This window comes from Ochlerotatus camptorhynchus, unplaced genomic scaffold, assembly GCF_037179485.1.
Source record: "Ochlerotatus camptorhynchus isolate MF236.1 unplaced genomic scaffold, CSIRO-AGI_Acam_v1.1 ptg000539l, whole genome shotgun sequence".
Classification (NCBI taxonomy): Eukaryota; Metazoa; Arthropoda; class Insecta; order Diptera; family Culicidae; genus Ochlerotatus; species Ochlerotatus camptorhynchus.
Genome location: NW_027041022.1, coordinates 939317 through 963775, shown reverse-complemented (window position 1 = coordinate 963775; position 24459 = coordinate 939317). Strand labels below are relative to the sequence as shown.

The 24459-nt window shown below is 40.9% G+C and overlaps 1 protein-coding gene across 3 annotated transcripts in view; it reads left to right on the top strand.

Annotated features, from left to right (window-relative positions):
• Window positions 1-24459, top strand: part of LOC135713132 (potassium voltage-gated channel protein Shaw-like) — a 301944-nt gene that overhangs the window by 152565 nt on the left and 124920 nt on the right. The window contains exon 2 of one of the 3 annotated variants that reach the window (XM_065236241.1): window positions 11837-11977. The gene's annotated coding sequence lies outside the window, so the exon portion shown is untranslated. Of the gene's footprint in view, window positions 1-11836; window positions 12348-12456; window positions 12578-24459 lie in introns of those variants that run through there. The other 2 variants (XM_065236240.1, XM_065236242.1) reach the window with 2 other exon arrangements.

Here is a 24459-nt window from a genome sequence, read left to right as displayed (position 1 = left end):
TTATTTTTTGGGCCAGTCTAGTGAGTATTTATGGTTGGAAATTTTGCGGAAGGTTCTCGATAGCCATGGACGTGACAGGAAATAATTGTGTTTACGGAAATGATGGAAATCCTGATAACGAATTTGATTTGGTGGCATTATCTACAATTACATCACAAATACATTCATCGTAAATGAATTCCCCATTAATCGCTATCTAATCATCCAATTAGGATAAAATCTAATTCTCAAATTGATAGAATTAAATTTGGAATCGCATTTTTCAAGAAAATCTATTCAACAATTGCCGTGCTGCTGAATTTGATAGAAGTAACATTTTACTTGATTGCATTTCCGCCCAGACTTATAAATAGCATGAACCTCCCAACAATAGCAAAAACCACACCCTATTTTCCGAAGCGTCCACTCCACTTTATCACTATTGAAAGAAAAGATCCCATCACGGCCAGTTCAGCGAGTTTTCAGGAGGAATCGCTATCCATCTCGTCGGCAAAAACGAGAAACGCAATGTTGAAAAGTAATGTATTTCCCACATCCCCATTCAACCACTTTCTTCCGCACATTTCTTTCCGCTATATTAACAAAACGAAAGGGAACGGATCCACTCACAGTTCATAAATATTGCGTGGAGCACTCCTTTTTAGCCTCCGCCCATGCTCGGCTTCCTTCCAGTTCTGGGATCTCAAACTCCAGAAGGACCATCTAAAAAGCAGTCGTACTGATTCAATTATATGTAAAGGCCAACCAGCAGCGCCAAGAGAACTATGGGAGAGCAGAACAATATTCCAATGCAAATCATTTCCTGGAATGGGCAAAGGATTTAAACAAAACTGTCCACTGTGCCCGCTATGGAAGCAGCACAACCTGTAGCAAGAACGAGTCCAATGTTTATGGGAATCTTAATCTTCGCCAGGAGAAGGTAAAATAGGCGACTTTTCTGCACAGGCGGCTTTCTTCCCAGTAAGTTTATTCTTCAATTTGATAATGGATTCCGAAATGGGTGGTACAGTTTATGAATTGATTTGAATTAGGAAGAGTAATGATATCATGTCCGAATGAATGTTTCAGGCACGGAAAATCAGGACGAAAATTCAATGTAATCCCCTTCCAGGATCTGACAATCCATCACTCACAAACTCAGGATATTATTCATATTCCATTACACACCAATTTGCTTTTCCTCCTCCTCTGACTTACTTTGGTTACATGCTTACCACAGAATCCCGATGAGGTGAATCCAAGTTCATTTTGGTATGCCAAATAGCTCCAGTCAACTGTGTAACCAAAGCACATTTTGCGTGCCATTCAAAGCTGGAAATGATATGGATGATTTTTTTTTTCGAGAGGATTATTCGTGACTGGAATAAAGCAGATCATTGCAGGATAAATGGTGTGATTTGTAGCAAAATGTAGTGCACTCAATTATGTTTTTTACGTGATTTTTTGTCGTCTACATGTTTGATCGTGTGCTCTCAAATTGCAACCAAATTTAGTACAACTACAGAATCAAAAGGATATGAATACTATGCTGGTATTGAAATTTATGTGCTCTTTCCAAATGAGAACAAAATCGATACGATTAAAGTCGCGTAAAAACAGAATTGAGTGTATGTGTTACAATTTCAGTGGGTGCCGTATTTTTATGGAATAAACCACTCTCAGTTCGTCCTGCGTGTGATTTGCGATAGGAAGTAGGTTTTTTTCCTCCGTTCGGGACATAAATCCACTGCGACCAGTTATTTGATCTATTGTGGTAAACACTGTGTACTTAGTTTAGTGCATGTCGTATTACTCCATTACTAGTGATAAATTAAGAAGTAATCGGTTTTGATACAGTTGTCATTCTTGCTTTTATCGCAAGGACCCGACTAAGGCTCCGCTCTTTATACCCTTTGGAGTCTTGGAACACCCTCCAAAAACGCGCCCCTTTTGCAGCCAAAAACAAATTCCTTATCAACAAAATCAAGCAATAATAGCGATAATGACCATCCATCAGAGTCCTAGTATTAACCACTTCAAACTAGAGAACAGCCAATAAAAGATTAGAAATCATGTACATGACAAATAACTACCTAACTATTTATTTTTTCTTGTATCAAGATCATCCTCGGTGGACAAAGCCGAATCTTGTCAATGGAGCCAGCCATCGCCTGAGCTTCAGAACTTGTGAGCGAAGGGGGATAAAATGAGAGTAAGGTTTGCTGCCATTCATGTTCATGTTTATTATCACACACTCTTACTCTCACTCTGAGTGAACTCTGAGCTTCGAACTGAGCTCGTCGAACAAAAAAGTCATTCAGAGTTTCGAAAAGCGCACCTCACGTCAAAAAAATTTGGAATGATAATTTTATTTATAGATACCTTGCAATCAATTACGGCCTGATATCCCCGTCCTTTTTTAGCACTACAATCACTGGGGACGAACATTCGCTGACAGTAATTGGTGTGATGATCTGCTGTTGTTCTAATTGATCTAAATGAGATATAACCTTATCCCTCAATTTGAAAGGAACATCATACGCCTTCTTGAAGATCGGTTAATCTATTTTTAGCGTCAAATCTGCTTCATGGCATACAATTGGTTTTGTTAAATTTATTTCAAAAACATTTGGAAATTGTGATTTTAGTTTACCTATATCATCACACGCTAAGCTATCCTCCACATTATTCACCAATAAAGAACTAGGAAAACTATGAGAGTAACTTCGTGCTGCCAGTTGTTTGCTTTAACCAAAACTTTCATTTTACCATAAATATCAAGTGGCTCTCCATTTACTACGACTAACTTGCTTTGGCATTTAGTCGCGCCAATATGAGAAAACAGGTTCAAAAAAGTTGCTTTGCTGATTACGGAAACTGCTGCACCACAATCAATTTCCATTCTGACTTTAACATAATCAATAATAGCCTGAACTATACAAGGCTCACTAAAGTGGTTAATGGTGCAAATCATCATGCAAGGGTACATTTCATCATCGTCACTTTCACTGGGACTTTGAATACTCAAACGTTTGAAGTTATAAGTTTCATCGGGAAGTTGCTGTTGATGTTGATGTTGTTGTTCAACCAAGTTTACCGATTGTCTTCTGTTTAACAAACGACAATTTTGCTTGATATGAACTTTGCGCAGTGATTGCATGCAAGGTGAGCATGACCATAGTTTCTATTATCTCTGTATTTATTCTGCGAAAAATTGTTTGGCATTAGATCGACTGCGCTGATATTTGTCCCAGTTAGGGCTACTGCTTCGACTTCGACTTCTAAATCTAACCGAAAGTCTTCCTCCTCTACTCTCACCTCTGCTGGGTTCTCCATATTCATCAGATCGCTTTCTACCCAAACGATGTTTGACAGAGAGTACTCTACCGACATCGTCCCCAAAAAACCTTTCACGAAGCATTCAAAGTGTTTTTTTATGTTACTTCATACGCGACGTTAACGATTTTCAGAGTTGGTTGGAAATGCTAACATGAAGCTTTAGTGTGATGATTTATTAGCTAGAGAATGATCTTTAGAAGAGGGTAGGTGGATAGTTCCGTTAGAGTACGGCAGTATGAAAATTTAATAGAAGTTGAAAATGAGCGAAGGGCCATTAATGCGTCAGTTTTTCAAGATAGACGCACATTTTTGCCTAACCCGTACGATGTACGCGGGGACTTGAAGTATGTCTCCAAGTCCACAGGCAAAAATGTGCGTCCCTCTTTTTGCTCATAAACTGACTGCGGCTGTGGAATAGTTCTAGCGACGTTTTCATCACTACCTAAAGCCCCACGTTGCGAGAGCATTTCCAGTCGATGGTGTGTTATAATGCAGTTCTTCTTTACCCAACTATTGTGTTGTTCCTCTCGTCATGACCAATGTGATCATCTCAGAGAGAAAGCAGTAGGGTGATTGTTGCGTGCTGTACCATCATCAGCATTGTTGACGGCTACTTCCGCCTTTGAGTTGTTACATTCAAAGTGTTTTTTTTTATGTTACTTCATACGCGACGTTAACGATTTTCAGAGTTGGTTGGAAATGCTAACATGAAGCTTTAGTGTGATGATTTATTAGCTAGAAAATGATCTTTAGAAGAGGGTAGGTGGATAGTTCCGTTCCATAGTTGCCGCCAGTTCCGCAACATATACGGAACAAGGAGCATGAAGCATTCGAGAGGCGCTATGAAATTCGTTATAAATACCAAAACCAGCGGACGCCTCTATTAGTGATCCATCTGTGAAGAACGATCTTGCGGAATCAACTTGGCCAAACTTTGCAGCGAAAATTGACGGAGCAATCATGGAACGATGATGCTCTGGGATTCCGCGAATCTCTTGCGTCATTGATAAATCAAAATGAACAGAACTGTCGAAGTCGGAGAAGCAAACACGATAGGGATTATGCTGCGAAGGGCTGACATCCTGTGTTATGTGCACGTAGTACAATGACATAAAACGAGTTTGAGGATTTAGCTCAAGAAGCTTCTCAAAGTTTGCAATCACCAGTGGGTTCATAATTTCACAACGGGTGAGGAGCCTGAGCGATAATTCCGAAAATCGATCAGAGAGTGGCAGCATGCCCGCTAACACTTCGAGACTCATCGTATGAGTCGAGTGCATGCATCCTAACGCGATACGAAGACAGCGATACTGGATCCGTTCCAGTTTGATGATGTGCGTTTTAGCCGCCGACTGGAAGCAAAAACTACCGTACTCTAAAACCGATAAAATCGTTGTCCGGTACAACGTTAGAAGATCTTGCGGATGGGCTCCCCACCACGTTCCGGTAATTGTTCGGAGAAAATTGATCCTTTGTTGGCATTTCCGCTTCAGATACTCAATGTGGGATCTCCAGGTGCATTTTGAATCGAACCAGACCCCAAGATATTTGAAGGACATAGAATGAGTGATCGGTTTACCCAAAAGTTGAAGCTTTGGTTGTGCTGGGCTATGCTTCCTAGAAAAAACGTCCAACTCAGTTTTCTCCGTGGAGAATTCGATACCTAGCTGGATAGCCCAAGTAGACAAATTGTCTAAGGTATCCTGTAAGGGTCCTTGCAGGTCGGCCTCTCTGGGTCCTGTCATAGACACTACTCCGTCATCTGCAAGTTGTCTCAACGTGCAGTTGTCCCTTAGACAATTGTCAATTTCTCTGACGTAGAAATTATACAGAAGGGGGTTTAAACATGAGCCCTGGGGGAGACCCATGTAGCTAAATCGTGAAGCTGTAGAGTTTCCATGAGAAAAGCTCATATGTTTCTCTGACAGCAAATTGTACAAAAAGTTATTAATTAATGGAGAAAGGCCACAAGCGTGAAGTTTGTCTGAAAGGACTTCAACCGATACTGAATCAAAAGCCCCCTTAATATCCAAGAAGACAGAAGCCATTTGCTCTTTATTAGCAAAAGCCAACTGAATTTCAGTGGAAAGCAACGCGAGACAGTCGTTCGTTCCCTTGCCCCTACGGAAACCAAATTGAGTATCTGAGAGTAGGTGGTTCAACTCAACCCATTTGTCCAGGCGAAAAAGGATCATTTTCTCCAACAATTTTCGGATACACGATAACATCGCAATGGGACGATACGAATTGTGATCTGACGCGGGTTTTCCAGGCTTTTTAATGGCTATAACTCTCACTTGCCTCCAATCATCCGGAACAATATTAAGCTCCAGGAACTGACCAAACAAGTTCAACATGCGCCTCTTAGCGACGTCTGGGAGGTTTTTCAACAAGTTGAACTTGATTCTATCAGCCCCCGGAGCCGAATTGCCACACGAAAGGAGCGCGAGTGAAAGTTCCAGCATTGAAAAAGGCTGGCTGATCTCGTCTACCGAATTCGTCGTTTCGCGAGGAATCATCTGTGCCGGCACAGAATCAGGACATACTTTTCGCGCGAACTTGAGAATCCAACTATCGGAGTACTCCTCGCTCTCGTTGTTTGAAGACCGGTTACGCATCCTTCGCGCCGCATTCCAAAGCGTATTCATCGACGTTTCGCGCGATAATCCGTCCACGAATTGCCGCCAGTATCCGCGTTTCTTGGCTTAGATGAGGCTCTTGAGTTCGCGTTCAAGAGCCGAGTACGCTTCGAAATGTACGGGTGTTCCACGTTTCCGGAAAAGCTTAAACGCGTCGGACTTTTTACGATAAACCTCAGTGCATTGCTGGTCCCACCAAGGGGAAGGAGGTTTCCTACGGAAAGACGCTCCTGGAACCGGCCGAGTTTGAGCTTGAAGCGCGCTGTCCAAGATCAGATTGGAGAGGAAGTGATCACTACCGTGGGGATCTTGGATCACATTCCACGTGCAATCCAACGATAATGAGTTAGAGCAAAATGTGAGGTCTAATCTACTTCCATTCGAGGATGGGCCAGCCAAACGTGTTACTTCTCCATTGTTAAGAATTGTCATATTAAAGCTGTCGCAGAGGTCATATATCAAAGTAGAACGGTTGTCGTCATACAGTTCCCCCCAGCCTGTACCGTGGGAATTAAAATCTCCCATAATCAACCGTGGAGCAGGAAGTACCGAACAGATATCTGAAAGTTGTTTGCGATTAACAACGGCTCTAGGAGGAATATAAACAGAAGCAATACAAAGGCTCTTACCTTTAATAATAGCCTGACATGCAACAACTTCAATACCTGGAAATTGTGGAAGATTCACTCTATAGAAGGAATGGCACTTTTTGATCCCCAAAAGTACCCCTCCTCCACGCGAATCCTCACGATCCAGTCGAATAATGTTAAAATCATAAAAAGGAAGATCGATATCTGAAGAGAGCCAAGTTTCACAAACAGCAAATGCATCACAATCATTATTGTGAACCAAAAACTTAAAAGAATCTAATTTAGGAATGAGACTTCGACAATTCCACTGTAGAACAGTGATCAAATCCCCGACCTCATTTGGAAAATTATCCATCGAAGGAAATGATTGCTGCAATGAGGGGCCACTTCAATGTCAATTGCTTCAAGAGGGTCTTCACAGAAGGAAGCATTGCCAGAACAATGCTTTTGAGAGGATCAGAAATATTGAGGTACTTGAGAATATCGTCCACAATTTTATCAAATGAGAACAACCCGGATGAAGAAGGGGTTTCTGTTCTTAAAAATGGGCCATCAGAGGTTTTTGATGTCCCCGGGAGAGATGGAAAATTCTGGTTATAATCAGTTCTGCGGAAACCAGGAGGAGTTGAAATTTCCTTTTTTCCATCACTCCTTGATTTGGGCAAGCTGATTTGGGGTTCCTTATCTGCAACTTTCCGCGAACGGATGCGTTTTCGTTTCCGTGCAGAACCTTCCGGAAAACTGAAAGAAACTCCCTCCTCAGCCAAGTCAGAGTCAGACTCGTCATCAGACAAAACAGCAAAGGGATTTTTGTCGTTGGTTGATGGTGTGGCTGTTTTTAGCATTTCTGCAAAAGACTGCCTGGAACGCTCCTTAAGAGAGCGTTCTAGTTTCTCCCCGCGTTGTTTGTACGCCGGGCACGATGAGAGACCATGAAGAGTTCCCTTACAGTACACGCATTTTGGTGCAGTGACTGTGCAGGCGCCATCCTCGTGCTTCTCCCCGCATTTGGAACAGCGTGCCTTGCTGCCACAGTGAGAGGCCGTATGTCCCAACTGTTTGCAGTTTTGGCAGTTCATGACCCGAGGAACAAACAAACGCACAGGTAGCCGAAGTTTTCCCAACTCGATGTAGTGAGGAAGGGCTGAACCAGAAAAGGTCACCCGAAACGAGTCTGTGGGGGTAAAGCTCTTTTTACCCTCGCTGAAAGATACTGAGTTCAGCTTCTGGACTTCCAGTATCTCAACCGTGGGAAGCAAGGGGTTCTTGAAACGGCCAACCGCTTGCTTCGCCAAGATCTCGGGGGTCAGACTCGCTTCGGTGACCACACCTTCGATCTCCACATTACGAGCTGGGATGTACACTCTATACTCGAGTGTAAAGAGCTGGGAGGCAGCAATCTCGTTAGCTTGTTTCAGGTTAGAGACGACAACGCGAAGTTTATTGTACCTCACCTTCGAGATTTCGGTCACGGCCGAGAACCGCTTCGTCAGATCATTAGTAATTTGCATTACATTCAAAGGTTTCTTTTTGGGCTGAAAGTAAACAACCCATGGGCCAGTCGAGTCTTCTGGGTAGGCTCGCGATCGGGGGCTTATCTGTCCCTGTCCATTACCAGACTGAGATGACGAAGCAGGGATGGCATCATCCGATTTCTGGGATGACAGACGTTTTCGACCCTTCTTGCTATCGCGTGGCAAAGTGGTGTCGTCTTCCGACAAAACGTCCATTTCGTCTTCCGACAAAATGTCCATTTTGCCGTACTAGTGGGAGCGAAAAACGCTCTACCACTGCAACGATAATCAAAATTACTCGGACACAATACACGAAGAAAAAAAAAATACTAACACAGAAACACAAACTTAAAATTTAACAGATGGGAGAAAGAAAGAAACAAGAACAAAAACTTATCTGATAATCCTATACTACTATCACCGAGCGTTTACACAGCAGCAGCGGAGCGACGCGCAGCTTTGATGATCTTCGATCCGCGTGTGCACACACGATGATGGATGAGCGGTTTGAATGTGGAGGCAGATGCTGACACTCGATGACGATGATCCGTGTGCACAGGTATGCGTGACCACGCACCGATGGTGCGAAAAATGATTGGCGAATTGCCAATCGCCAAAACAATTTTCGATGATTCCGAAAACACACTTTCTTCTCAGAAAAAAAACTCACTTTTTGATAAATTTATCCGGAATTATGCCAGGAATCACTAAGCGAGAAAAACTGATTATTTACGTCAGATAATAGAGAGAAAACTTCCAAATTAACGGAGCGCGAAACAAGTCGACCGTACTTCTTGCTAGGACGCGGTGGTGGTGGATTGCTTTGTGAAGTTTGCAATTTTCTGTGTAGATAACCGAGTTGTTTTGTTCTCGACAAAACTATGACAAGACTATGCAAAAATAAACAACAGCGTAGCTTGCCAAAGTTTACCAAAGGGCATCCTATTAGATGATGTTGCAGGTGAGAAACTCTAGAATATCTACTTAATTTAAAAACATATCGAACACATGAATTAAGAGCCACCTTAAGTTTTTTGAACGTACCAGCAGATACATCATCGAGGAGAAAATCACATGCCAAAAAATAAGGAAGAAGGAGGCTTTTGAATGGTTTAATTTTAACATCAGTTCTAAGAAATGCCGTGAATACAACGTGCCCACACATCATTTGTTCATCGATTTCAAATCCGCATACCACACAATCGATCGAAATCAGCTATGGCAGATTATGCACGAGTACGGATTTCCGGATAAACTGATGCGATTGGTCAAGGCGACGATGGATCAAGTGATGTGCGTTGTTCGAGTATCGGGGACACTCTCGAGTCCCTTTCTATCTCGAAGGGGGTTATGGCAAGGTGATGGACTTTCGTGTCTGCTATTGAACATCGCGTTAGAAGGTGTGATCAGAAGAGCTGGGATAGACACGAGTGGCACGATCTTCAGGAAGTCCATCCAGCTTCTTGGCTTTGCTGATGACATTGACATTATGGCACGGAACTTTGAGACGATGGCGGAAACGTTCATCAGACTGAAGGCTGAAGCTAGGCAGATTGGACTTGCCATCAACGCTTCAAAGACAAAATACATGAAAGGAAAAGGTTCAAGGGAAGACAATGTTAGCCTCCAACCCCGAGTTCAGATTGACGGTGACGAAATTGAAGTGGTCGATGAGTTCGTGTATTTGGGCTCACTGGTGACCGCCGAAAATGATACCAGCAGAGAAATTCAAAGACGCATTATGGCAGGGAATCGTGCTTACTTTGGACTCCGGAGGACGCTTCGGTCGAATAAAATTTGCCGCCGCACGAAGTTGACTGTCTACAAGACGCTGATTAGACCGGTGGTCCTCTACGGCCACGAGACCTGGACTATGCTCGTGGAGAACCAACGCGCCCTTGGTGTTTTCGAACGTAAGGTGTTGCGTACCATCTACGGTGAAACGTGGAGGAGGCGAATGAACCACGAATTGCACCAGCTGCTGGGAGAACCATCCATCGTTCACTTTGCAAAAATTGGGCGACTACGGTGGGCTGGGCACGTCGTAAGAACGCCGCACGACGACTCAGTGGAAATGGTTCTAGAAAGTGACCCAACAGGAACAAGAAGAAGAGGCGCGCAACGGGCAAGGTGGATCGACCAAGTAGAAGGTGACCTGCGGACCCTCCACAGACTACGAGGTTGGCGAAGTGTGGCCACGGATCGAGTAGAGTGGAGACGACTTCTTCGGACAGCAGAGGACAACAAGGCCTTAGCCTGATTGGTAAAGGTTGGTACACTTAGATTATTTTAGGTTATGATGAGTAGTCAGAGCCACCTGGGTACTTGGCACTGATGAAGTCTGCAAGTAGTAGACGAAATGAGCGTATATGTCAGAGATAAGCAATTATAACGGAATTTAAAGGAAATAAACCAACACACTCGAAGCTCTTCATAAAGACATTCCGTTAAGAGGTTCGACCAATTTAAACAATTGATCTATTTTATGTCTTTGTCTAAACCTTTACAGGATTGCAGATTTTTCTAAAAATTGGCACGATAATAATTTCTCACTCTTATATTTCAACCTCATACATATAAGCTGTTTTTTAAAGCTCGTGAATGTAATGGAAATAGATTATAAACATTCATCATAAATTTAAAACCGCACACAAATTACGAATGTGAAACCCTGTTTCAACACCATATTACCACAATAAAATATGTAGTCGCTTGTTTCAATTTATTTCTCACACCGAACACCATGATGCTGCCAAGGAATATAAATGTTTGCTAATTGATAAAACGAAAAACAAATTGAAAATTAACAGCAGTAATATTCCTTTCTGATTGTCACTGAACTATATATACGACATGTTTGAAACTCGTCTTGAGTTGCTTGCATTTTGAGCATAGTGTTGTATTAAAGTTATAATCAAGTTGCGGGAACCATATATATAAAACCAAACACATGTTTTGTATTGCATCCAGCTCTTGCACTTTGTCTTTATAAATATTTTCTATACAGGTGATCAGATCAAAATACCAGATACTTAGTTTGTTATAAATTAGTTACGTCAATTCGTGTTGCTAGGGTTGTTCGATAAATTTTCCTCTGGTGATCAATAAGCCCACGGTTTACGGCTCTAAACATATCTACAATTTGTAAATATATTCATTAAGGTTTCCATTACACTATATTGAACACATAACAAATGGCAAGCTCCTTGCAGTATCCATGTTTTCAGCTCTTTAAATTTAGAGCAAAATAAGCAAATCAACTCGTTTCTGGTACATTAGTGAATGCGTACACATTAGATCGTATCAATTAATTCATTTGCGCGTCGCGTCGCTGTCAAAACATTTCTGATAGAGTAAAATAATATCGACGATAGCACTGAAAACACATTTCATTTTACAGTCGCTCAGCTCTGACAACAGATTGAATAGCAGATTAAACTCCTGCTCCTATCATGTTTTTCATTAAACCAACCACGTACTGTTAAATTATATCACATTCAACCGGAATAACATCCGCTTTCCCCCATCACACCACACTGGCATCGTGGGCCGGGCGAAGCACGTTTCGCTTATAGTGACATGTAATTGAATTTGGAAAATGGAAGTTTAATACAATCATTGTCGATTGCAAGAGAGCTTGATCGGTGGACAAACAACAGAGAGCGGGAGTGATAGCATTCCCTCTAGGATATGAAATGATTGCTACAAAATGGTTAAAAATGGCATCGCATCCGTGTGACACATTTTTCTTCTCTTCTCTTTTCCATCCCCGCAGATTCACCCCTCCCGGAAGCATTCAAGTGGATAACAAAGCACTATTCAACCAGCAGCCACCAGACCACGCACCAGCATGTGTTTTAACGTTTTCACCTGAGTCACAAATCAACGTTCATTCTCGATGCGCTTCCCTTTCAAGGTGAAAAAAAAAAACACAGAAACGATAAAAGCACATGAAAACTGCACTCAACAAAATGAATACATAAATAACCCACGGCATAAATCATAAACCTTGTTGAGCTTTTCCCGATTCGTCAGCGGTGGAACCTAGTGCTACAGTGAATCAACTACGGAAGCCGTAATCATCCTAGGCATCGTGCAACGTACCCACCACCAACGGCCCAGGATTCGAATCCTACCTGCATAGATGAAACGAAAAGGAGGACTTCCTTCACAGCGTGTTTGGCCGTGCGCACATGTGAAAGTTCCGATTGCACAAAAGTGCGCCAAAAAGTCGTCCTACAAAGTTGGACGCAGTCGTTAGGCGGAAAAATACCGCGGAAAGTGATGTAAATTTGATTGCATTTTTTATGCAGCTTGTCATCCCCCTCTTTGCTCCGGTTAGCTGTGACCCTGGTTCTGATGAATATGGAAAATGTGCGGCGATTGGAAGTCGAATGGCATTTTTCGACGAAGCGCATTGTTTGCAAAATTTGTGTCGACCGGAAGCTAAATCCGCGGGTGCATGGCTACTGTTAAGGGAATCCGTGGAATTTATCATTGCTGCAGAAAATATTTGGTGAATGGGAATAAATTCAATGTTAGATTCTTACTCATGTGCAATGGAAATTGGTTTGATACCTTGTTGGATCCCATGATGTTTGGCTCAGGTGTTCCAAGAGTCGCAGTTTTCACCGTTATGTGTGTGATAGGGTTTCCGGGTACAAAGCTCCCATTTGAATTACATCGTGCATTCATTAGGGTTAAAACAATGCCAGCATGATTCATTTCTCATCAATAGAGTTTTGTATTTCAGAAACTCACAAATCTTAACAACATTTTTGATCTACTGAATTTGAATTTATAATTCAAAAATTTGCATTTAAATGGGGTTTGAGAAGGTAATAAAAAATATGTATGCTAAGTAATGTTTTATGTTAAGGATTGGAAAATCTTCAACGACAAACAGACCAGAAAATATGTAAATATAGATTTATATAATGTTCATTTAATTTATTTCGAAATTATTTGCTAAAATTTTAATAGCTCAAAATGTTATCACCTCTATTATCTATTCCGTTCGAAATGGATTGCCCATACAACAACAAACATTTTTTTGTATGGGAATTCCGTTTCGAATGGAATACAGAATATAAATGTATATTATACTGTAATGAACCAATTGCTGGACGGGTATCAATCTGGACATTTAATTTTGTATTCAATATTTTATCCTGTAACATTATAAATATTTGTAACCGATCATGACAATACTATACACTCAAAAAAATCTACACGTCATCATCATGTGTATCACACTTAATTTTGCGCTTATTGTGAAACACATCCATTTCATGAGTGAATCTTATGCTATGAACCATGCCTGAACACTATGGATTTGAATTGTGACACACTTGGATTATATGTGCCTTATGTGGTGATATCAATAGCTTTGCACATCATAGTTCAATATTCTACAATATTCTACTTTATCGACTTCTACTTTGCCGACCCTAAAAATTAATCGACAAATATATAAACAAAACTGCCAGAGGCCAAGAGCTTACACATATCTTTTTAATGGGTCTGATTTGGGATTCGATCATGGACTGTTGGGGTGTGCAGTTGCCGGAGTCTTCGTTCGATCCCACTGTGCCACGGTTGTTCTCATATATATGAGGCTGGTTGATAGGATAAAGTTACAACTCTTGTTTTCGATGTTTACCTTTCTGAGCAAGCAATTCACATCGCATTGAAATGCAAAACACTTTAAATCCATCTGTTTTGAACAGTAGTGTGATTCAATGTGCAATACACACGAATAGATAGTGAAAGATTTTCAACATTTCAAAAATTGGAACACTTGAAATTAACGTGTATAACACTTTGAACCAAGGTGAAATACACTTAAAGTAAATGTGATTGTGCATTTAAAAAATCAAGTGTTTAAACACTTCGATCAAACGTGTGGATTTTTTTGAGTGTAGGACCATCATAATGTTTCTTCCCAACTTAGTGTTCTTCATAGGCTTTCAGAGACAGTAATTGAGAGTTTTCAATGCCAACCAATGCGAGAACCTGGCCACATAGAAAATTGCTGTCTTCACCTAAGTTGTTCAGGTAACCAAGTCCTTTCGGATTATGGTCATATTTTTTCAGAACTATCTCACTACGCGGCGCTAGTGTTCACATGAACTTCCCTAATATGTTATGTATGGTAACTTGTCCTGTTGCTGTGCAATGTGAGAACACGAAACGGAATACCCAAGTAGCATTTCTTGTTTTATTGCACTCTATTAGTGGTTTTTGAGATCTCTTTTATAAAACCGTCAATAAAATTAATAGCTCCAGCACAACCTTTTGATAAAAGCTATAAGATCGTCTTCCAGTTTAGTGGACCACTCTTGATAAGGTTTAAAAAGCTTGTTTGAGAATCGCAATAAAGCTGTCTAAAAACCATTAGTAAGAAAGCCCCATACTCTACAAAAGGTTCTCATAGCCTCTTTAAGAGTAATATTGTATTCAAGCAGTTTTATTATGCTTTCGTGAAAATCAGTTATAAATCCAATTAAGTTTTTATTGCTTCAAATCAACCGCCATACAATAGCTTGCTGTTATTCTGTTCTGCTGAAACTTTTTATTTCATATGGAAATCTTTAGCGGTAAAAATAGGTTTGAGTGTTGGTGTCAAGATCACCATGCAATCAATTTTGTTTCATGGCGACAGTAGTGAAAATCTGAAAGACAATATATGACTTTTTAGAAGTTCCAAAACATATGCACATGAAATTGTATCGTGTATATTGGGATAATATGAGCGTTAAATAAATGCGCCTCCAAAATAATTCAAGTTAACAAAAAGATTGTTTCAGAAATCAAATGAATTTGATGGAATCATCTTAATTTTACAGAAAATAGATCTCAATAAATAAATTCATGCCAATGCACACTGGAAATCATTTTGGATCTCTAGTTTAGCCATTATGTAATTGCAATTTTTTGAATTTTATTCCAAGGCTTAATGGCAAGAAAAACACCAAGTGCAATTTCTTAAAATGTTTAATGCTTACATAGGATGAAAGCAGAACAGAAAAGCATAATACATTAGACTGATGCAAAATTTGACTTTTTCGCTCCACAGTGCTTAAATGGTTTCAAATCGGGTCCTGATTAGCCTCCAAAAGTTACAACTCATTTGGTTAGAAACAGACTTCGCACAAACCATTTGAAGTTTATATGTAAATTACTATGGGAAATCTCAACTTTTTCTTCATTGCCTTCTAGTCTTTTTCCATATTAAGCTGCGAAACAGTTCGATAGCAATTCTTACAGAAAATTTTCTCAGCTACAACTTTGCTGAAAATCGTTTCTATGTAAAACGAGACAGAAAAAAGTTATGAATTATTTAAGAGATTGGTAAACTTATGACATGATCAAGCAGCTGCTCTGTAGGCAACACTGTATTTTGCAGTGTGACATAGTAGCCATGATTTTTGTGTCCTATTCAACGCCCCAGAAACACCAATGTTGCCTGCTGATCAGTTGATTGAGCATGATCATAAGACATCAGCGCATTGAACCATTGATAACTTTCGATCCTTGCATTTAATCAAAAAAAAGGTCTTCAGCAAAGTTGGGAAAATTTCCTACAAGTACAGTTGAAAGTTTTTAAAGCAAACCGATATGGTGAATTATTAGGTTCACCATAGTAATACCCATACAAACTTCAAATGGTTTGTGCCATCTCAGTTTCTCACCAAATGGGTTCAAATTTTGAGAGGTTAGTCAGGATCAGATTTGGAAACGTTGAAGTACTGTGGAGCGAAAATTTCAAATTTTGCATCGCTCTAATAATACATGCATTATCATCCTCCAACTCCAGATAATTATATATTCCCTCTTCAGGAGTCATTTTTGGTGTAGCAATGTGTCCTTTCGAAGTGAAGATGATTCGGAATGGTGAGGAGGCACACTCTGTACAGCTTCCTTTGTGACATCCGCAGAAAATACAGCGGCATTTTTTTTTTCTTGGTTGGAGTTATTCACGAAGGTTTGTGGTTGTTTGTAGCAAATAAACGGGCTCATGCTAAAAATTTTGTTGATTTTCTTTGCGCTCTGCTTGGAAGTACTGGAAAGTTTTGATTCTTTTCTATGTTATAAAAATAAATCACAGAAGTGTATATGACAAGTTGCAACTGAATGCTTATAATTGTTTTAAAATAACTGTAGCATGGCCAACTAGTTTTATTGCGCTTACTTATATAGCAATATAAGGATTGATTTTTGGGTTTTATAAGGGCAATTCATATTGTTTTTTTTGTACTTCAAGGCAATCATTAAACCTTTCATTAGTGAAAATAGCATAAGTATCAGTTCGTTTTTTATAAGCTTTATAGGGGTTTTGTAGATAGCTATAAGAATGTTCCATGACTTGCATTGTATATGACCGTCATAAAGCTGTAGGTAATGGTTGCAGCTGCAATAAAACCTTTATAAATTTTGAATATAGCCAAGCAGCTCTAGATTTGTTTTTTGGGTCGGGTTGACGTGTTTAATGAAATCGATTTTGGACGCCATTTTAAAATCCAAGAGAGGGACCATCAATTCAAGAAAAGCTGTCAAATACCCTGCAGTATGGGTATTTCCGGAAAGGAAACGACGTGTAGAGGCCGGAATCGATTTTCGGCCTATATACGTCGTTCTCCTTGATAGTTTACGTTAAAGCAAAGGCCGCTATGTTGGAATTCAAAATGACGTCTGGAATAGATTTCCGGCCTCTACACGACGTTCCCTTTCCGGAAATACCGATATTGTGGTATTTAACAGTTTTTTATTGAACAAATTGCTGCCATATTGGATTCCAAAATGCCGTCTGGCATCGATTTACAGCCTCTACACGTCGCTCTTATCCGGAAATACCCATATTGTAGAGTATTTGACAGTTTTTCTTGAACTGATGGTCGCCCTCTTGGATTCCAAAATGCCGTCTGGCATTGATTTCTGGCATCTATACATTATCCCAGCACTGCACCGGATCTTGCTCGCCACGTTTTGGAACATCTCAGACCAGAATGCGCTGCCTGCTGCCTCAAGGAAGCCCCTGAGCCACTCAACCCAATCGCGCTTGCTGATTCCTGTCATCGTAGTCGTTCTGGCCCTGTGGTTGAGAATGGTGAAGGGGTCTTCCAACTTTCTAGATCAAGCAAGTATGCGTTTGTTGAAAACAGTTCTTCTCCTGATCCGTCTCAGTGTTCAGAGTTTCGGCTGACCGATCATTCTGCAGACCTCCAACCGACTTCGTTCGACCGCCTGTTGGTGTATTACCAGAACGTTCGTGGCCTGCGAACAAAGATTGATGATTTTTTCCTGACTGCCGTTGACTCTGACTACGATGCCATAGTTCTCACGGAAACCTGGCTCGATGACCGCATTAATTCATCTCAATTATTTGTCAGTCTATTCACGGTATTTCAAAACGACCACAACCACCAGAATAGTACCAAATCGCGTGGGGGATGCGTCTTGATTGCGGTATCCAAACGCCTAAGCTCCTGCATCGATCCTGCTCCATTTTGCACTTCTCTAGAGCAGCTGTGGGTCAAAATAACGATGCCTCGTAGATAAATAAGTATTGGCGCTATGTATCTACCTCCAGACCGGAAGTCTGATTCGAGCAGCATTGCAAACCACATCAGTTCTATTGGTACCGTGTTATCTCGACTAGAACAAAACGACCTAGCTCTGGTATTTGGTGACTACAATCAGCCTGGGCTCTCATGGAACGTTCCTGCAAACGATCTTCCTAGCATTGATGTTATTCGCTTGAACATGCCCGCATCCTGCTGTGGTCTCCTTGATGGTTTCAACCTGAATGGCTTAACGCCAATCAACTCGATACTGAATAGCAACTTTCGGCTGCTTGATCTCGTTCTGGCGAACGAAGCTGCAGGACTGGAATGTTCTATCACAGACAAACAGACGTAACTCTTTGAAAAACTTGTTCTTGAAAACGTAGTATCTCAAAACATATAACCTCAGGAACGACATCTCTCTGGCTTCTCGCGGAAAACAAGCTTGCTCGCTTACTCGTAAACAATATTGCATAAAAAATCAATCGAATGTATGGAAACGTCAAAGTTATCCGATGCCAGCGCTGCGGCGAGTAGTTTGTGGAACTGATAATATTCAAATAAACCGTTAAATGCATGAACGAAGACACACAATGAAGAGTTACGTCTGTTTGTCTGTGGTTCTATCCTATAAGCCCCAGAGCCTTTGATTGGCATCGACAACAATCATCGTACATCGTACGTTGTATATACAGATCTTAAGGCAGCATTCAACCGGATTGACCACTCCATACTGCTAGCTAAACTTGAAAAACTCGGTGTATCCTCAGGTTTAACTCGTTGGTTCAAGTCCTATCTGACCAATTGGGAACTTTGTGTTAGAATCAGATCAGAGTAATCGGAATATTTTACAAACAGCTCCGGTGTTCCTCAAGGTAGAAACTTGGGACCATTGCTATTCTCGATTTTTGTGAATGAGGCCGGACTGATCCTCCTAACTGGTTGCCGATCGTTCTACGCGGATGATGTGAAGATCTATGGATCTATGTTTGTAGCTTCGCCGATTGCTTGCGGCTTCAGCACCTAATCGATACTTTCAAAGAGTGGTGCTCAAGAAACTATCTCACGTTGAATGTACAAAAATGTTATACTATCTCATTTCATCGCAAGCTGAAACCAGTGACATTCAAATTTACGATAAATCACCAGCTTCTGCAACGTGTGGACAATGTTCGTGACCTAGGAATCACGCTGGATGCCTTAACATTCAAGCTTCATTACTCGGCATCGTTGCGAAAGCTAACAGGCCAGTCGGGTTCATTTTCAAGATCGCTGACAAGTTTCGCGATCCTGCCTGTCTAAAAGCTCTATACTGCTCTCTAGTGCGACCGATCTTGGAATTCAGCTCGGTAGTTTGATGCCCGTATCGAGCAGTTTGGATAGCGAGGATTGAATCTGTACAAAGGAAATTTGTTCCTTATGCCTTTCGTCACCTTCCTTGGAATGACCCTGTGAACCTTCGACCGTACGAAGATCGTTGTCAACTCCTGGGTCTTGAAACACTAGAACGTAGGCGGACGATTAGTCAGGCCGTGTTCGCAGCGAAAGTACTTATTGGTGATATCGACTATCCAGGAATCTTGGCTGAATTCGAAATCTACGCACCCGAACGAGTTCTTCGGTCGAGGAGTTTCCTGCATCTTGGACCTCGTGCTGCGAACTACAGCTTGCATGACCCAATACGGTTCATGTCTGGGTGTTTCAACGAGTTTTACGAGTTTTTCGACTTTAACTGTGCAGCGGAAACCTTTCGTTACCGTATTTAACGCAGACTAATGAGAAGGGAAATAGCAGTTTCCGGTTCAACTGCATGTTGAGGACTTCTACCTGATTCACAGACAACTCTATGCCCTAGGAGGATAAATTTTTTATGCTATAGACTTGATTAATGTTCGTTGTAATTGTATTGTATTATTGTGATTCATGTATTTCGAAAAGATATGGGGTTTTTACGCCTTTTCTAGGCTTTTCCCCATCAGGCTTCATTTATACACGTTAAGTCCGATGAAGAAAAATTAAACGAATTAAATCCCCTATCCGGAAATACCCATATTGTAGGCTGACTGGCTGTAAATCTGGCAGTTTTTCTTGAACCGATGTCCGCCATCTTAGGTTACAAAATGACGTCCGGCATCGATTTCCAGCCTCCACACGTCGTCCCCTTTCCAAAAATACCCTACTGTACGGTATTTGACAGTTTTTCTTGAACCGATGGTCGCCATATTGGATTTCAAAATGGCATCTGGAATCGATTTCCGGCCTTTACACGTCCTTTTTCCGAAAATGCCTATATTGTAGAGTACATATTTGACAATTTTTTTTGAACCGATAGACGCCATCTTGGAGTCCAAAATGGCGCCTGGCATCAATTTCCGGCCTCTACACGTCATTTCCTTTCCGAAAATACTCATATTGTAGGGCATTTGACAGTTTTTGTTGAACCGATGATCGCCATCTTGGATTTTAAAATGGTGTCCGTAATCGATTTCTGGCCTCTACACATCATCCCTTTTCCGGTACCTGTTCTCACATATTGTAGGGTATTTGATAGTGTTTCTTGAACCAATGGCCGCTATCTTCAATTTCAAAATGACGCGTGGAATCGATTTCCGGCCTCTACACGTCATTTCCTTTCCAGAAATACCCATATTGTAGGGTATTTGACAGTTTTTCTTGAACCGATGGTCGCCATCTTGGATTTTAAAATGGCGTCCGAAATCGATTTCTGGTCTCTAAACATCGTCCTTTTTCCGGTTCCTGTTCTCAAATTGCACAACAACATCTTATATGGACAAGCTTTCCATATATAACATATTAAGGAAGTTCATGTGCACACTAGCGCTGCGTATTGAGAGAGTTCTGAAATAATATGGACACCATCTGAAAGTACTTGGTTTTTTTTCCCTCTGTTTGGGACCTAACACTACTGAGACCAGTAAATTGATCTATTGTAGTATATCCCGTGTCCTTAGTTTAATGCATGTCGTATTACTCCATCACTATTGAGAAATGATGAAGTATTCGATTTTTTTACAGTTGCCACTGTTGCATTTATTGCAAGGATCCGACTCTATTTGAAAGGTCCCGCTATTTATACCATTCGGAGTGTTGAAACACCCTCCAAAGGCGTGCCCCTTTGTCAGTCAAAATTGGATTCCTTAGCAACAAAATTAAGGAATGACATAGATAATGATCATGCATCAGAACCCTAGTCTTAACCACTTCAAACAACGATTAGAAAATAAGGAATCACATAGATGAAGACAACAAACTAATTTTTTTCCTTGTTTCAAGATCATCCTCGCTAGACAAAGCCGAGTCTTGTCACTACCAACAAGGTATAAAAAGTAACAAGGACTAAGATGTGTTCCTTGGATTACTGAAAAATCCTCTTCCCTTAGTTTGAAGTAGTCAGGACTAGGAATCGGTGGCAGATCTTACATCCCGTAACGTACCACGAATAGGTGATCTACCCACGTTACGGGGCAAGGACTTGGTTACCTGGACAACTTAGCTCAAGACAGCAATTTTCCATATGGCCAGGTTCTTGAAATACAGTTAATATAGGAAGTTAACATGCACACTAGCGCTGCGTAATGAGAGAGTTCTGAACTAATATGAACACCATACAAAAGCAAATGATCACCTGAACAACTTTGCTGAAGACAGTAACCTTCTATATGGCCAGGATTTTGGGATACAGCTTATACAGGAAGCTCATGGGCACACTAGCGCTGTGTAGTGAGAGATTTCTGAACTAATTTGGCAACCATCCGAAAGAACTTGGTCTCTTGAACAACTTTGAAAAAGACAGTAACTTTCTATGTGGCCAGGATCACGAAATATTCTATGTTGGACCTAAGATCAATGTATTATAACGCCCATCATAAGTAATATAAAAGTGAAGCGCCTCTAACGACCCAGTTCCCAATTAAACTTGAATCCAATGATACAGGAGTGTTGGTATATCCCAGTCAGGGCCCCACAAAGTCACTTTCAATCGAAAATCGTCAAGTGACGATGAAGCTATCAACCATCACTTTCAATTGAAAGTTATTCTGTCTTCTCTTCGAGCAGATCCCCGTCAACATCAACAGAACCACTTTCGATCAGTTTTCATGCTGTTTGTTTTGGCTTGATTCGTGTTCATTTCATCTTTCATTGTCAAATGAACTTACTTTTCCATTGATGCGAAGCTGTTCGATCCAAATTCGTGCAGTTTTTATGACTTTTGATGATTGTTCACTCGGTTCATTTAAGCACATGCGTATAGATCTGTGCATGTGGATGTCAAATTTATCATTGTCGGGTGACGTCTAGAGACTAAAAATTGATATGTGACGCCATTTTGAAATCCAATATGGTGGCTTCCAGTTTAAGAACAAGTGGGAAATGCTGTCAAATACATACTTATCAATAAAGGTATTTTTGGAATCGGGATGATGTCTAGAGCATGAAAATCGATATCCGACGCCATTTCGAAACCGAAGATGACAGCTTCCGATTTACGAAAAAGTGGAAATACAGTCAAATACACATCAATATTGGTATTTTTGTAGTCGGTATGAAGTCTACCGATCGATAATTGATATGCGACGCCATTTCAAAATCCAAGATGGCGGCTTCCAATTTCAGAACAAGTGGGAAATATTTTCAAATACCCATCAATATAGGTATTGGAATCGGGATGTCGTCTAGAGGCCGGAAATCGATATCCGACGCCATTTTGAAATTCAATATGCCGGCTTCCTATTTCAGAAAAAAAATGGGAAATGCTGATGCCGTCCCATCAATACGGGTATTTTTGGAATCGGGGTGACGTCTGGAGATTGGAAATCAATATCCAACATAATTTTGTAATCCAAGAAAAGTGTCAAATAACCTAATATATGGTTATTTTCAGAATAGGGATCATAGATGCCGAAAATTGGTGTCACGCCGTCTTTAAATCCAAGATGGCGGCTTTAGCTAGAACAAACTGTGAAATACTGCCAAATACCGATCAATGTGGGTTTTTAGCAATCGGGGTGACATCTTGAAGCCAGAAATCGATGTCCGACGCCATCTTGAAATTCAAGATGCTGGCTTCAGATTTCAGAAGAAGGATCAAATAGTCTGCAAATGGCATCGAATATCGTTTTTCAGCATCTACGCCTATTGATGGGATGGCCCGTTCTCAGATCTTAGGGTATTTGACACTTTTTGTGAAACCCGATGGCCGCCATAATGCATTCCAAAATGGCATCGGATATCGATTTTCGGCATCTACGCGTTGTCCGTGTTCCGAAAATAACCATATTATAGGGTATTTGACACTTTTTCTGACGCCCTGTGGCCGCCGTATTGGATTCCAACATAGCGTCGGATATCGATTTTTGGCATCTACGCGTTGTTCTCGTTCTCCATATCTTAGGGTATTTGACACTTCATAAAACCAATTGCTACTATCTTGAATCCCAAAATGCCGTCGTGTATCGACTTTCAGCATCTACCCGCCGTCCCCGTTCCGAAAATACCCTATTGTAGGGTATTTAACACTTTCCCTGACACGATGGTTGCCATCTTGGACTCCGAATGGCCTAGATAATTTTTTTTTTTTTAATAATTCGTTTATTTTTCCAGGCTCATTTGCTGTAGCTTTGCGGAGCCGATATTCATTGTTTAGATAACAGAATTACTTAAAACTAACGTTAGTAAAGCGGGGGCCGATTACTCGCGGCTATCTCGAGGTTAGGGGTAACAAATTGTAACAAATGGATGGCAGGGTAGGGATTGTGAACACAAGGCTTGGAGAGCAACGTGCTCTTGATCTCGAACTAGGCGACACTCTGATGAAAAAGACAAACATGGGGGTACACCGATGGGTAGCTAACAACTTGGGAGAACACAAGATGACACTAACTTCTAAATCCTCAAATCTATCCGTTTTAAAAACACATAAATTAAATTCAAATAGTCAAAATCTCGGCTCGCCAAGATATCTCTAACGGGTATCGCGGGTTGTTTTCCTCGGGCCCTGAGGGATGTGGATAACTCAGATCTGGCAACACGGTGTAAGGTACACGACCAAACAACATGCTCGATATCGTGATAACCACTGCCACACGCACATAAATTGCTGCCTGAGAGCCCAATTCGATAGAAGTGCGAGTCTAACGAGCAGTGCTTGGACATAAGCCTTGATATAACGCGTATAAAGTCGCGGCTCATGTCCAACCCTTTGAACCATGGTTTGTTCGACACCTGTGGGAGAATATGCCTAGTTAATTTTATTTTCGTTTAATATTAAATAATTTTTATTACTACATATAATCCGGATACCATCCTTATCGGCAAACGATATTGTTCGGATACTATCCGGATACTATATAATTATAACAGTCGCGTTGCGAATGGTATAAAAAAATATTTATTTCACAATTTGTTACATCAAATCACTAAAGTTAAATCAAAACTGAACTGTTCACTTAAAATTCTAACTATCAACTGTTTGCATTTTTTCCTACTGGTCATACTTATGCCCTACTTATGCCCTACTTATGCTGATCATGCATTAATTCCAGCTGACGTCCTGTTGCTCGATGAACCTTGCTCGATGCTGTTGCTATCCGATTGTCGCGTGGTGTTTGCCTATCGCCACGCGGCATGTTGAATTGATGATTCCGCGGTTTCACATGGAAGGGTGTTCCATGATTATATGTTGATACCTGCGTCGTCAAAATCGAATGAGACCCGAATTGAAGTGAAAGTGGAAAAAAAGAAGGAAGCAGTTTTCGAGTCGTTCATTGCATCAATTGAAACAAGTCTTTGCTTCAAATGAAATGAACTGAAG